Raw genomic sequence first — 14,634 nt, forward strand, 5'->3', positions numbered from 1 at the left:
GCTCCACCATCCAGGTCCTGGATGGAAACCATTCTACCTTTTGTTCACTGAGTTCTGCTGTTGGCTCCAAGGCTCCATGGAGCTGGTCTGAGGTGACTTCCCTCTAAACACAGGATTTCACTAGGTGGCTGTGCCTATAGGCAAAGCACAAATTTCCCTCAGCTTTCTGAGTCTTTTGTTTAAATGATGCCAGAAATCCTGAAATTGAAACAGAAATTTTGCATGAAGTTACTTTCGTGGAATTAAATAGGCTCCAGGAATAGAGTTAATGAACCTAGGGAAAATAGGTTCTGGTTATGCTACTAAAAATTGGAGTTTTATTCTAATAAATCATTGCTTTAGAGAAAAGTCCTTTCTAGGCTTTCCCTGTTCTATTTCTTTTTTTATTCTTTGAATGAACAGTGGGGTAGTCTCTGTGTTTCTGAGTTATTTCCTTCCCAGCCAGACCTGGTCATAATCCGGAGGGAAAAACAAATGAGATTGAATCTGTGAGCCGTACCTCATTGCCATTTGCATGTGGACCCTGATGCTCTGTTTTCCATGAAACGGAGAACATTCTAGAAATTTTGCACAACTCATGTTTATCTCTACAGTTGAAATTTCCTAGAGGGAAAAAAAATAGCACATCAAGCAAAAGAAGCCTCAATTTTCACGATTACCATCTGGGTTTCGGAACATTTCCCTCTTTGAGGAAGGGTTGTGGTGCCTCGTTCCCCTCCGTGAGCGGTTGGTGTGCGTGAGGCCAGGCGCTCCCTTCACTCGCAGGCCACATTCCGCCAGAGCCGTGTCCACGTTATTCTGCTGTGCTAGTGAGAAGAGCTCAGATATTTACCGAAGAATGTCCTCTCATCACGACGGGCCAAATGCCCAGCATGCCTACCCTGGGGTGAGAGGGGGCGGCCTCTTCCCACTCCACCGTGGATTTTCCCCTTTGCCAGCGGGGTGTCAAAACTAGAGACTCCTCTGTCCTCCCTCCCCTGAGAGGAGCCACGGCCAGCAAACTGAGGGAAAGGAGCAGGACAAAGCAGGTCCTGGCTGGAAAAACTGGTGTCACACTCACATTGGGTCTTTTGCTAGGAGTTTGGTAAAGGGATGTTGACAGAAGTATCGGTCGGGGAAAAAAAAAAGTGTCGGTCGAGTGCAGAAAACTAGAAGGAGTGGGGCAGGAGGGAGGACTGGGAGGAGCGGGCGCCAGTGTCCCCTGGGTCTGAAGGTCCCAGGGAGGCAGCAGTTTTCAGAGCCAGAGCAGGGCAGATGTGGAGGGGCCTCCGGACTTACCTGCCTCCTGCCCGGGGGTCCAGACAGGCCGGCTCCCTGGGCACTGACAGGATGGGGGATGGGTGGAGCACATCTGGAGGGCACAGGAAAATTGGCCCAGCGTGGATCAGAACAATTCTTTCACAGTGGCCTCCCTCACTCCCTGAACCGAAGAGGCACCCTAGCCTCCGCTCCTGCCACCGCTCCCCACCCTGTCTGCGGATGGAGGCCCCTTACCCCTCCCGCCCCCTGCCTTGCCTGTTGTTTTCCAGCCTGTGTGCTGCCAACACTGTCATCATGGGCAGAACAAATACAGGCTATTTCCAAACATCTCTTTTGGCTGCCAGCAGTGCAAGATTTGCTCTGCCATTGTTCTGATGCAGACCCAGGGCGAGGTTTTACCCTGAGCTCATGGCCTCCGTTTACCACGGAACAGACCATCTTTCTCAGCGGCCCCTGCCCTGCTGAAGTCTGGCTGTGTGGGAGACAGGGATAGTGTAGGCCCCCTCACCAGGCAGCTTCCCAAAAGGAAACTTCCACCTGCGAGTGCATCTCACACTGCACAGCCTCCGGATGTGACATTCTGGTCCTCTGGAGCGACATTCAGAACACTGTTTCTTCAGATACGTTGTCGATACCCAAGAGTCCTCCAAGAGTTGATGCTGCCTAGAGGGGTATTCACCACACTGTCGACCCCTCGTTTTTTTCCCAATTTTGAACCAAGAGCTACTGATGAGGATTTGCCCTGGATCCAAATAGCACTGTTTTGTTGCAAGTACATTTGTGAGCATTATAGTGATGAAGATGGATAATTGTAGAAGATAGACAGACAGACATGTGTATGTGTGTTTGTGTGTGTGTGTGTGTGTGTGTGTGTGTGTGCACGCGCACGCCTGAGTGCATGTGTTAAAGAATGGGGTCAGTTTTCTTGGAACCATCCATTCTCTTGCCTTCACCTACATTCAGTGAATGGCTTCTATTGGCAAGATGGCTGATTGGGGGTTCAGTCCTCGGGGTCTGCCCAGCATGTCTGCTGAGGGACTAACAGGTCCTCCTAAGGGACGACTACACAAGCTGTGAATTTAACATGTGCCCACCAACGGGGTCATTGTATCCATCAACCTGTCAATAAACTACATGGTAAAGATTTGAATCATAGAGTGGAACAGTTTCAAAGGACTTGTTACAATCTATAGAGTCAGTAAGTTACAATTTTAGAAAATCCCTGAATACAAATTTACACAATTTTGAGTTGTTTTACAACTTATCAGGCCATTAATCTAAGTTTTAAAAGTCCCTTAATATACTTAATCATAGCCTGTGTGTTCTTGAAGTGCAGAAATACGTTTCAGCATGCCGAACCACAGCAACACCAGGAAAAAAATGACTTAAGGGAACTCCATAAAACTTGCCAAGGCAACCGTAAATATCTTCAGTGTGGAGTCTGTTTTGTGTACGATTTATATGCAATAGGTGGGGCTTGATCTAAAGGGTTTGCATTTGCCCTTGTGCGTTGTCTCCCCGGGTAGGCAGTTGGGGTAAAAGAAAAGGTTCACGACCTACAGCCAGAGCTGAGTTTGAGTCCCACATCTGCTACTTACCTCCTTTGAGAACTTAGGGAGGCCATTTCAATCCCATGATAAGAAAGGCCAACCATATAGGGTAGCAGGGAGGTTGGCACAGAGCAGAGCAGAGGTAAGTCCTCAAGAGATGCTTATTGAATCAGAACCACATGAAAGAGCCAACATCAAGCATAGGGTCGACAGGATTTTCTACCGCCCATTTCCCAGAAACCTATACACACCTGCTCTGTCCCTCAGAAAAACTAGTGGTCAGAGTATTTTTACGTCTATCTGTTTTGTAAATTGAGACACAGTCCTCACCCCACCAATCAGCACAACCACCACCTCCTGCCCACCCCCTAAAAATACAAGAAGCAAGAGTTTACAATCTGGGTGGGTTGCTTTGAAGACATTTCCAACGCCTGACCTCACTTGTCATGATTATTTCTGGAGCACTCTTTCTCTTCCTTCGTAACTCCTTTCATTTCCTTTTGTGCCCTCATCCACAACCATCCCAGGGAAGATCCCATCTCTGGATGCTTCCATCTCTCCTTTCTACCTCCCAGACTGAAAACTTACTGGCCCCGAAGAACTGAGCTTCATCTGGGTGAAAGGCGCTATCAGTGCCCCTGGGGATGTAAGGATAAATAGGAAGCAGGCTGCCCTTCCAGGCACTCAAAATCTTCCAAATTTGAAAAGGAGTTTTTTTCCCGGAGACTTATTGCCACCATGCCCTACCCAGACAACCTAACCCTAAACTCAGACTTCTGGGGAGAGTCATTATAGTCTCATTTACTCCATTTTGATAGATGAATGTTTCTTATCATGCAGGAGAGTTTATTAAATCAGTTCACTCTGAGTGGAGTTCTCTAGAGCTCTTGATGCTACCAGAGGGCCCTCGGCCATCTGGACTGTGTTAGAAGTGGACAGTATCATAATAAGATCTTCTGGTACCTAAATGGGCTTCAAGATGGATCTGGGTTACATCACCATTCTCACTTGTGATAACGTCAAAGCTGGAAACACTGGCTGGAAGGTTACGAGTTTTCACCTACCCAACAAAGCAAAATTAGCATTTCCTCGGCCCTACCCAGCGGGTATTATGTGTTTTCTGTAACCAGTTTATTCTGAGATACTTCCATCGAATTCAGACATCATTCTGGATGAACCGTGACCTAGAAGCAGAGGATCCTTCTCTGGTGAAATGATCCTAAGTTTTTGAATTTTAATAACTGTTTTCCACATGAACTAAATATTGACCATTCTACTCATACTGACCATTCTATTCAATGACCATAAATGCTTATTGATATCCGAAGTTATAAATGCAGGTGTTAAACATTATTCTCAAGTGTGCTCACACTCACATGCATGCGTGCACATGCACGCTCGCACATACACATGCACACGCATGTGCATAGTGTTGCCGAGCCGGGACGGCATTCTCCAGGAGGAGAAATGGTCTTGGAACAGTTGTTGATTTGCTTTAATGTTGATTTCCTAAGAAGTATAATTTGTATACAATCATAAATAATAATTTCTTTGAAGAAAGATACAGAAAAGTAGTAAAGGAAGGGTTGGTTTGAATTCTGTTGTGGGAAGTTTATGCCTCCTTATGAGAAATAAAAGTGGGGCGGGGGACAGGGGAGAGCTGCAGAACCAGAGAAGTATAGATCCAAGACTTGGGCTACTTTCAGAAGAAGAGCCCTTCAACCTAGCGATCCTTACTAAGGTCGACGCTTACTCACTTTAGAGCTCGAGAGTTTTCCTCCAGCCGACTATGGAGCAGAGTCAGAAGCCACTTCCATTTTGACAGCACCAAAATGTTCTTTTGTTAGGTACCAGAATCTTTAAAATTAATAAGACTGTCATTTCCCCAGCATGTAACATTCTTACCAGTTGTGTTTTGGACTCCCAATGGAATCTGAGAGAACACTTCCACGAGGATGAAGCCAACATACCCATGGAACGGTGGTTCCTCAAGTGAGATGCTCACAGTGACAAAATCAGCAGGGTCTTGTTAGAAATGCTGATTCTCGGGCCCCACCCCAGACCTACTGAGTCTGTAATTCTGGGAGCCCCCTCCCCCCAATCTGTGTCTAAACCAGTCGTTTCGATTCAAGTAGTTTACTGCTGTTGAGTAAGACAACACGCACTTCCCTTCGCATGCTGATGTGAAGTCAGTTCCTGGGGACCTGTGCTTAACTGTTGTCACTTCAACTGGAGAGACGACAGCAAGTGGCCAGTTGCCTTATAAAAGCTCACAAAGTCAAGAATCTGTGCTGTTTCCCTCATGCGTTAGACACCTTGTCACTGAGTGGGAGTCTGACCCAGATGCAGGAAAGAGCAATGTCCGGTGGGTGAGCTGATACGTGATCCTGAGGACAGAGGGGCCAACGCTGCTCTTTCTCTCCCACTGCAGAGCAGAGATGTTTTAGCCCCGGGCAACCCCCTGGCTACCCCGACACAGTCTGTTCAAAGGCTGGAACTGAGCAACCTACATGCCGTGGATTTAGGTACACTCCTGTAAAACAGCATTCCCTCTTCTCGAGAGCTCCGAAACACATCTGTCTTCGGCTCTCTCCTTGAATGCAAATGTTTTGGCATACTTTGCTTCCCCAGGTAAGGCAAGTGCCTTGCTCATTGGCATTTTAATAAATATTTATTTGTTGCTTGACTGAGTCATTATTCTCCTTGTCAAGTTACGGGGCCGCTGCCAGCACCAAGTGCACATGCACACAGCAGGCTCTTAACTCAACAGTTGTGGGTCCTCCACCCAGTCCCTGCTGGAGACTCACTGAAAAAATCGTCAGCATGTTTTAGAACGTTGTGTGATTATAAAAGTGCAAGTTGCAGGAACATTGTCTCCCTTAACTCCGTAGCAGCCCAGGAAGACTGCTGGAGGGGTTTTCAGATGGAGAAATTGTGGCCCCTGGAGCTTTACTGCAGAGCAGTGGGGACCTCCTGCTAGTCTCACTCTCCATCCGTCCATGGCTCCCTATTGTCCAGGTTAAGTACAAAGTATTTAGTTTGGAAAAACATCTTCTAAACATCTTCATCATGCGGGGTGGCGACCCATCGAGTACTTGTCAGGCTTCAATGTTAGTTAGTTTACCTGACTTCCTAAATTTTACCCAGGACTGTTCCAGATTTCAACCTCTTGACCCCAAAGTTTCCTCCAATGTGTGTTCTCTTGCCTGAAACCAGGGCTACTAGGCTCCAGGCTGGACAAGAGCCCAGTCCTGGGGTGTGTGTATCACGGCTTTTTAAGGAGGGGACTCCCCACCCGGCTTCGAACCCACCGTCCTGTGGGCGCCGAGAAAGACGCCTTCTCTCCCACCACCAGGCAAGCAGTCTGTAGGCGGGAGAGGCCTTACTGCTGAACGGAGGGGTTCTTTCTGATCTGGCTCACCTGACATCTGTCCCCAGGAAGCTCTGAGAACTCAGGCCAAACTGGCACCCCGAAGCTGTGTTCAGGTGTCATCCATGCGTGGTCCTACTGGGAGCAAATTATCATCTTGTGGGAGATGCACATGCTCAGGAACCTGGGAGCCCGCATAGACAGTCTTCCTAGATGACAACTTTCTATGGAAAAGGGTCTTCAGGGATGAATGCCAGAAAGATATATGCCTAATTATGAGATGATCGTGGCTCCTGTCTTTGCATTTTGGATAACCAGGTGGTCTCTTATGGTTCCTTACCGAATTCCGTGGTGTATCTGGAGCTGGTATTTCTAGACGGTCACTAGACTGGGTTCCTTGACTTCTCAGAGTTCCGGGTGTTAGTTACCTAGGTCAAAGGTCGGGAGCAGTGGGGTGGTGAATTTCCCCGGGGCCGGGAGAACCCCACAACAAGGTGCAGAAGACACGACATCAAGGGTCAGGTTAGCACGCTGAGGTTTTCATATTTATAATAAAGTGGGCTGCAAAAGAAAACAACTTTCCCTTGGTCCTGTTGTTTTCAAAACCAGACAGCACCTCCCTGGTGACAGACGGGGTCTGCGTCTGTCGGACACAGATGCAACATTCCCCGAGTGTTTGCTATTTAACGACAGATCTACTATTTAGCTCTGCCGTTGTAACACATGAGTGAGCTTTAGCGGTAAATGGGCCCTTATTAACAATAAGTGCCAAACGCCAAACTGAGTGCATCGGAAAGAATTCTAATGTAAGGAGTGCCCACGGCCGCTTTGCTCAAAAAGTCCATTTTGTCTCTTGAATGGGTACTTCAAAACATAAAATAACCACAGTAACCACAAACTAACCACAACAGTATTCCTACCTGATATTCAGAAAAATCTCCAGGTGTCACTTACCCAGCATCTACCAAAACTCAGGTGAAGGAAAGAGTGGGTGGGAATTGGAAGTCCTGAGCTTCACCTTGGATCTGTAAGAATTGGGGGGCCCGGAGCAAGTCTGCATGGCGGGACAACACTTTCTCTCTCTAGGCCTCTGGTGCATGTGGCATAAACCAGAAAGGGTCTAGTAACTAGGTCTGCAGGAGCCCTGGGTCAAAGGTGGTGGAAGGGATTGCTGAGAGAGCCGTGACCTGGTGTTGGGCTCCGGAGGGCGTGAGCTCTCATCACCGCTGTGAACGTGGGTTCGGGGTGATGGTAAATCACTGTAGAGACTGCTTTGGGCCAAGTGCATAGCATGGTTATCTGCCTAATAATCACGTAAGTCCCTCCAGAGAATGGTTATTATCCCCTATACTGGTGAGAAAACTATGTTCAAATAATACGTTCATGGTCACACAACTAGAGAGAGCTGGTATCTGACCTCCAAGTTCATGATCTTTCCAGTAGACTCACACCCTCAACAATAGTCATTTTTAAATTTATATTATAAATTTGTACAATACTAAAACTTTGTCATATTGATATACTATCACATAATATAGGTATTATAAAGATTTTATTTATTTATTTGAGAGAGAGAGAGAATGAGATAGAGAGCATGAGAGGCAAGAGGTTCACAGGGAGAAGCAGACTCCCTGCTCAGCAGGGAGCCCGATGTGGGACTCGATCCCGGGACTCCAGGATCATGACCTGAGCCGAAGGCAGTCGATTAACCAACTGAGCCACCCAGGCGCCCCTAATATAGGTATTATAAACTCCGAACGGCCAGGATTTACATAGCAGGCACAGTTGTAAGGGGTGCTGTAGGCATCTGCTCTTTTTATGATCACGACAGCCCTGCTAGGAGCGTCGTGTTTATTAGGAAGAGTTTCTAGATGTAGTATGGAGGTTAAGCCACTTGGGCACAGGTACACATCCGTGAACAGCACAGCCAGAGCTCAGACCCCAGGCAGCCCGTCTCCCAGATCCCAGGCTACGCTCCACATGGTCGTAGGGAGGACGTGCGGGTGTCCTTAACCCTGGAGCTGCTCATCTCCGGGGATGCCTCAGAACCCCATATCCCGCGTCACTCTGGACCCAAGAATGACTGTGTCTTAGGACGTGTTTTTAAACCAGCTCATCCATCTGAAATACATTCCCAGATACGCTGTGCTAAGAGATGGGGCCTCTTCGGCATACGCTGTGAGTCCAGTCCCTGCTTCCAGCCCAGCTCCTGAAATATGTCTGTTCTTGTCCTCGCAGTCTGGCCGGCTTGCCCCCAGCTTGCTAACTGGTGGAAGGGAACCTCGCTCCCAGAGGCTGCCTGGCCCGGAGCAGCGCCTCTCGCCTCTCTGGGGAAGGATCCTTCCTTGGCCGCCCACTCCCCTCCCCGGCTGCATTCCCCGCTGGGCTGACAGACGCACCCGCCAGGAGCCTGGGGACTTTCCCTCCTCCTCCTCCATCCCCCAAGCACTTGCTCAGTGAACACATCTCATTACTGGGCTCCATTTTCTGGTCTCACACTTAAGCTTTCTTGTGCCACCACTTGTCACCTTTCCCAGCCTGGCTTTTAATAATGTAAATCTGCCCCTCCCTCTCTGATGGCGTCGGGGCTCATTATTTGCTGTCTGGCACCACATGCGCGCTCACCCACTGGCACCTCTGAGAAGCCAGCCGCCCAGTGCAGGCATCTTCTCTCGAAGGTGGTTTAGCTCCGACCCAGCCCGGCTGAACGGGTTCAAGCCCTGCTGGGCTTGGGGCGAGGACCAGCTCCTTCTCTGGCTCCATCTGACCTGGGATGCTCAGCGGGCAGCTGGCTCTGGACAAGTCACTTAAGTGCCCAGCACCCAGTTACTTAAGCCTCCTGGGTCGTAAAGCTAGGATGATGCTAGTAATAATCATATTAACATTTCCCCGATAAAGCTGTTGCAGGAAATCAAATGGAAATAAGATATGAGAAAATCCTCTGTAAATACAAAATTTGTAAGATTGTGAAGAAGTTACATTCGCTGCACAGATGGCAGGTGCTGAGTGAGTGATAAAGTGATTGATTTTGTTGACACAGAGTAGACACTCCCCCAGAATAAGTCGGGCGGGGTGGGGGGCACTCACCTCCTGCCCCCCAAACTCGGTACTAGATCCTATTGCTCTGGACCTTCTCCAGGGGACTAGCCCCACGACCCTTGACTAGATCACGGAGGATTACCGTTGTGTTTTGATCAAAGAAATTCAGTCCAATTTGGTTTTGTTCCATCAGTGACGACTGAGCTGTGGTTAGTGGATCTACAGTTCTTTAAGGTAACTATGCCTCGATGGAACCCAACTTTGTCAGCTGTGTTTAAAGCCTCCCTCTGTAAACTTAGGGAGCACAGCTCTCGGGATGAGGGTCGTTCCAACACCATTGCTGTTTGACCCATGCCTCCCATGGCCTCCTAAGAAACTTCTGGAGCCTTTCAGTCATGTGAAATCATCAAGATCTGCCTCCAGAAAGAGCAATTTCAGATTCTTTCTAAACATTTTACCAGAGAAGTATTTAAGCTTTCTCCTTTTGTAAAGCCCAGCTTTAATTTGCTCCTTTATGGAAACTCTTTGCCTCTCTCTCTCTCTCTCGTCCGTCAGGTCAAGTAGGCACGTTGAGTAAATCAAAAGGGGAGGGAAAGTCATACGAATGGGGGTCGGCGTGTGAGCGGTGGGTTAGCAACAGAATCAGGTTATAAAGAAGAAAGTGCTCTTTAAATAATAGCTGGAAAATTGCACCCTTAATCCCTCGTGGTGCGTTTTAGAAATCAGCACTTCATCAAACTCTTTTACGCTAGATTTGTCAGAATGTCCTAAGCATGGAAGGATGCGGAGGGTTGCTGAATTTCTTGGTAGATTGGAAAAGCGAGTGTGTCGAGAAGAATGCATACTGAGGACACACCATTCACAGCTCCTGTCCCTCCAATCATCTCAGTCGGAAAGCCTGGAGAAGCTTCCGGAAGGGATTAATGTGCCATAAGTAGACAACGTGAGCACATCCGATCAAGACAGAAAAGAAAGGAATAAAATAAGGGAAACACTACATCTTGATTTTAGGTGTTCAGATAAAATTTAACAGGGATTACTTACCTTTGCAAAAGATGTAGGCAGACCACATTGTCTTTAATTTGTTGGGGGGAGAGGAAAATAATTTGATCTCGTCTCTCATGTCACTATGTATGTGCATGCTCATTAAAGAATTTTTTGCTTTAATTTTTAAAATTAAGCCTAAGGTGCCTGGGTGGCACAGTCAGTTACATGTCCGACTCTTGGTTTTGGCTCAGGTCATGATCTCAGGGTCATGAGATCGAGCCCCACCTCGGGCTCCGCACTCAGCACGGAGTCTGCTTAAGACTCTCTCTCCCTCTCCCTCTGCCCCTCCCCCCTGCTCTCTGTCTCTCTCTCTCAGATAAAATAAATCTTTAAAAATTAAGCCTAGTAGAAAGGCTTCTGATATGATTAATCTAATATAGAAAAGTCTATTTTCTATGAGTTGATTTGAGGGATATGCATCTTTTCTTTCTTTTGAGAATAATATTTTGCATTTGTATGCTTCCCAACTGTCCTTCAAGGGGGGGTGGCACAACAGGCCCATTTTAGGGATAAGGATACCAAGGCCCACATGACTCTGTGGTGGTGACATCTGGACTAGAACCCAGTCTCCAGGCTCCCCGTTCACTGTGGTGCATGCTGGAAACTGTTAGAAAGGAGATACACTCATGAGAGGCAACGGACCCTTCTGTTGTCTTTCATTTGTCCCTCAAGAGCTGGACCCATCTGAAAATATGTAGAAACCAGGGAAGGCGTCCTGGTGCGCCCTGAGACCAGCACGGGGCTGCCTCCGCATACCCCACCCTGCACTCCCACCAGGCAGGGCTGGGATGCCAACTCTGCCTTTCACCCAAACTCGTGCTATCTCTCATCGGAGGCGGAGAAGGTCACCTGCCAGGGCAGGGTGGTGGATATTTCTGTGGCTTACATTCGTCAGGAGGAACCCCAGCACCCCCACCACGGGCACCGGCCTCAGTAGGTGGGATGCGGGGTCCCGGGCCAGACTCATGGGATGCCGACCAGCTCTGCAGTTTGGCTGTTCTGTCTGTTCCGTCTCAGTGGGTGAGTCCTTTGTTCTAGACTCCCCCTGACAATCTTACTTTTTCACTTTTCTCGCTCTTCTTCTTGTTGGTGGATTTTGACAAACCTAAGACATCGGTGTCTTGATTTGCCTTGAACCATTTCCAGACACGTGTTAGGAACTTAAGAATCGATTTGGAAGGTTTGGAAATAACTCGGATACTCTGGGATCAAGACAAGATGATGCAAATGGTGTTTCTTGTTAGGTCGATCTTGACTCATTTTTACTGACCTGATTCTTAAAAATTTGTGAACGTAGACATCAGCGTAAGGAGATTCAAAGTATAAAAATGTAAACGAAGTAAAAGGTGTTAGTGCTTAGTGTATTCTGCAGCCTCTACCCTTGGGGGGGGAACAGTGTACCCCCGACACACTTACCTTGAGCGTTTGCTGGGGCTGAGGCGTGACCTGGGGACCAGTCACTGTTTCCCGTGTGTCTGTTGAGCATCATGGGGACCCACAAAGGAGTTCAAACAAAGCTGCTGCATGAGAATGGTGATTGTGTTCTCTCTTTCCCCGCACCTCCTCACCCACCAGCTGTGGTCTTCTCTGGGTGGTAAGAGATCCTTCCAAAGGTCACATTTGCCCAAAGCCTTCCTTTGCCTTAGTGTCTGAAGGAAGCCTCCCACTGGACAGCTTCTGGGTTGAGAGGTGGGCAATGAGGAGACCCCCAGGGGTGTACTATGTACTTGTACCTGGTGACTAGGGCCAGATAGGAACACCCATGCTCATGATCACATATAGAGTCAAGAGTGAGCTCCTGCTGGACCCGCCCCTCACGAGCGCCCAGAAGGCCATGGGGCGGCCCAGCCATGTCTTCCGCTCTGATGGGGAGTCCGCACAGCTCAGGAGCCAGGCCCCGCCTCTCTCGACCAGTCTCTCACAGAGCCTCTCTGAGTCCCTCATGCCATCCAGGGGGAGGTGCTGCCATGATTAATGAGCAAGACACAGAGGCCACGGCCACCCCAAGGAATGGCTGGCTCTACTGTCTCCTGAGCAATCACATAAATGAGGCAAAGTGGGGTCCCGACCCCTGAGGGCTTGGGTAGGGAAGCGCCAGTCTCCTGTCATTTGAACGGGGGTGCTGGGCCAGAGTGTGCCCTGGCTTTCTGGATCTCATTCTGCCGGTTCTGCCTTTGGGATTGGAATCAGACAGGCCCCTGTGCCCTGAGGCCCGGGAGAAGGGCGTGCACGTTCCCAAGTGCAGGGACCCTCTCCGCTGCCCAGAGCCTCCAGTGGAGGAAGGAACCCACCAGTGTTTGCCCCCAAAATGAGAACTCCTGGCAAGAAGTCCAGGGGACAGTCTTGCTCACAAGTGGCATCTGCGAAGCACTTTAATTACAGAGGATTTAGCAGGAAGTGGAGTGCTGGACGGAAAGGATAATGACACCAAGGAAGTCAAGCAGAAAAACCCCTTTTCCTTCCTTTAAGGGGGAAAAAATATACCCATTTATTGAAATGAATTGCAAAGGAAAGAATGAAGGTAGCATTTCCCCGCCCCCCCCGCCCCGAGTTCATGGGTGTGGAAAGGGCTGAGTACCTCCTTGGCCAGGCCAGCGGCCGGGATCTTCGGCCTGTCCGCCGAAATGTAAGCACAGGCTTGGAACTTCATTAGGATGCAAGAGCATTCCCCCTGGCAAATTCAGCCCCCTCTCTCCTGCTTCTCGCAGGCCCTTGCCTGGCTTAACTCATATTTTACATTCAGCACCTCTGGTTACCCAGAAATTGCATGCGCAATTGTGAAATAGAAAAGCAGCGGGCCGTGTGACTCCATCGGTTCTGCCTGGCGCGGCCTCATCCTTGACTTACACTGCTCCGAGGCCGGGCGAGGGGATTTGCTCACAGAACGCCCGGAGGCCCCCAGACACCTCCCGGAAGTCGCGACCGGAATATGTGCCCTCAGCACACCTGCGTCACTAGGGCAGAGCTGTAGGGCTGGACGGAACTGAAATAAGATCAGAGACATTCACGGTGAACAAGAAAATTGCCTGAGTGGAAGGTAGACAGATGGGGTGATTTGTGGCCATAGATGCAGTGACTATCTTACTAGCAGGAGCCTGTGAGGACCAGCGCCTAGCACCACACGCTGTCCGCAGTGATCCCCCGTGGCAGCCTGTTTGTGACTCATGGTACCCAGCATCCAGGGCTGGGTTCTAGAACCTCGTCGTTAACACTGTAATGAGAGAACGTGAGGATGTCACCATGCACAGGGAGACCAGTATAGGGGAGGGAGGAGGAGGAGGGTGAGAAGAAATCGAGCACCACCCTGGGCTCAGTCCTTCACATGTCAATTCATTTCATTCTCCCCACAGTCCCATGAGATAGGCCTCATTGTCCCCATTACACAGGTGAGAACACTGAGGCTCTGAGAGGCTGGACCACAGAGGGGAAGCAGCTGTTGCCATGATGGAAAAAGTGTGGGCTTTGGTGTCAGACAGAGGTGGGGTCGGAGCCCAGCCTTACCACCTACATTTTCAGGGATGGGGGACAAGTTCTAGAACACCCATTCTCTCCCTTGTAAAATCTGGACAGGTATGCCGATGTGCTGGCTTCTTAGGAGGACGACGTGACGCCCTGTAGCTGTAGCTGACAGCACAGCCCCGGCACACAGTAGACCCCCCTGAAATGCAGGAATCGTCATATGATCTCCCAGTGGGAGAACCAGCATTTGAATCCCAAGGGCTTGACCTCATCCCAGCCATGAGCTCCTTCCGCCACGACACCGGGCCCCTAGATCCGGGGAGAAAGACGGGGAAAGACAAGTGGGAGGAAGCCTTCACTCCATGACGCACGGTGCAGATGATTCTCTGAGAATTTGTGCACGTTCGAAATATTCATTTAAAAATTCACAACCCCTCTCCCCAAAACGGCACAACTGCCATTTCATCAGACCTGACGATTGATCCAATGAGGAAGGTGAGACAGAGAGAGGAGCTTAGAAGGAACCTATACATCACTGCAGGATTCGCCACGTGGTATTACAGAAATCGCCTATCTCTGTCTGTCACCCTGTGTATCATCAGCCTTCACATCCCCAGTGCCAACCTAGCCCAGGGCCTGGCATACAGCAGGTGCTGGACACATTGGGACTGAACTAGCAACACAGTGACAGAGACTGGGAAGGGGGCAAACGCTGTCCAGGCCCCAGGCCTTGCACCCGCAGAGCTGTGTGTGTGCACGCGCACGCATGTGTGAGTGTGCGTGAGTGTGTGCGAGTGCGCGTGTGCATGTGGCTTCAGACTGACTTCCGCTCGCCGTAGCGCTCCGGGACAGGCAGTTTCTTCCTGTGCGTGCTCCGCGTGGCCGCAGGGGTAGAGCGGGCAGTCGTGG

General features: G+C 49.5%; 1 protein-coding gene across 1 annotated transcript in view; it reads left to right on the forward strand.

The window, feature by feature from the left end:
- KIF26B (kinesin family member 26B) overlaps positions 1-14,634 on the forward strand; it is a 442,287-nt gene that overhangs the window by 333,638 nt on the left and 94,015 nt on the right. The window lies entirely within an intron of this gene.

Source organism: Zalophus californianus, chromosome 10, assembly GCF_009762305.2.
Source record: "Zalophus californianus isolate mZalCal1 chromosome 10, mZalCal1.pri.v2, whole genome shotgun sequence".
Lineage (NCBI taxonomy): Eukaryota > Metazoa > Chordata > Mammalia > Carnivora > Otariidae > Zalophus > Zalophus californianus.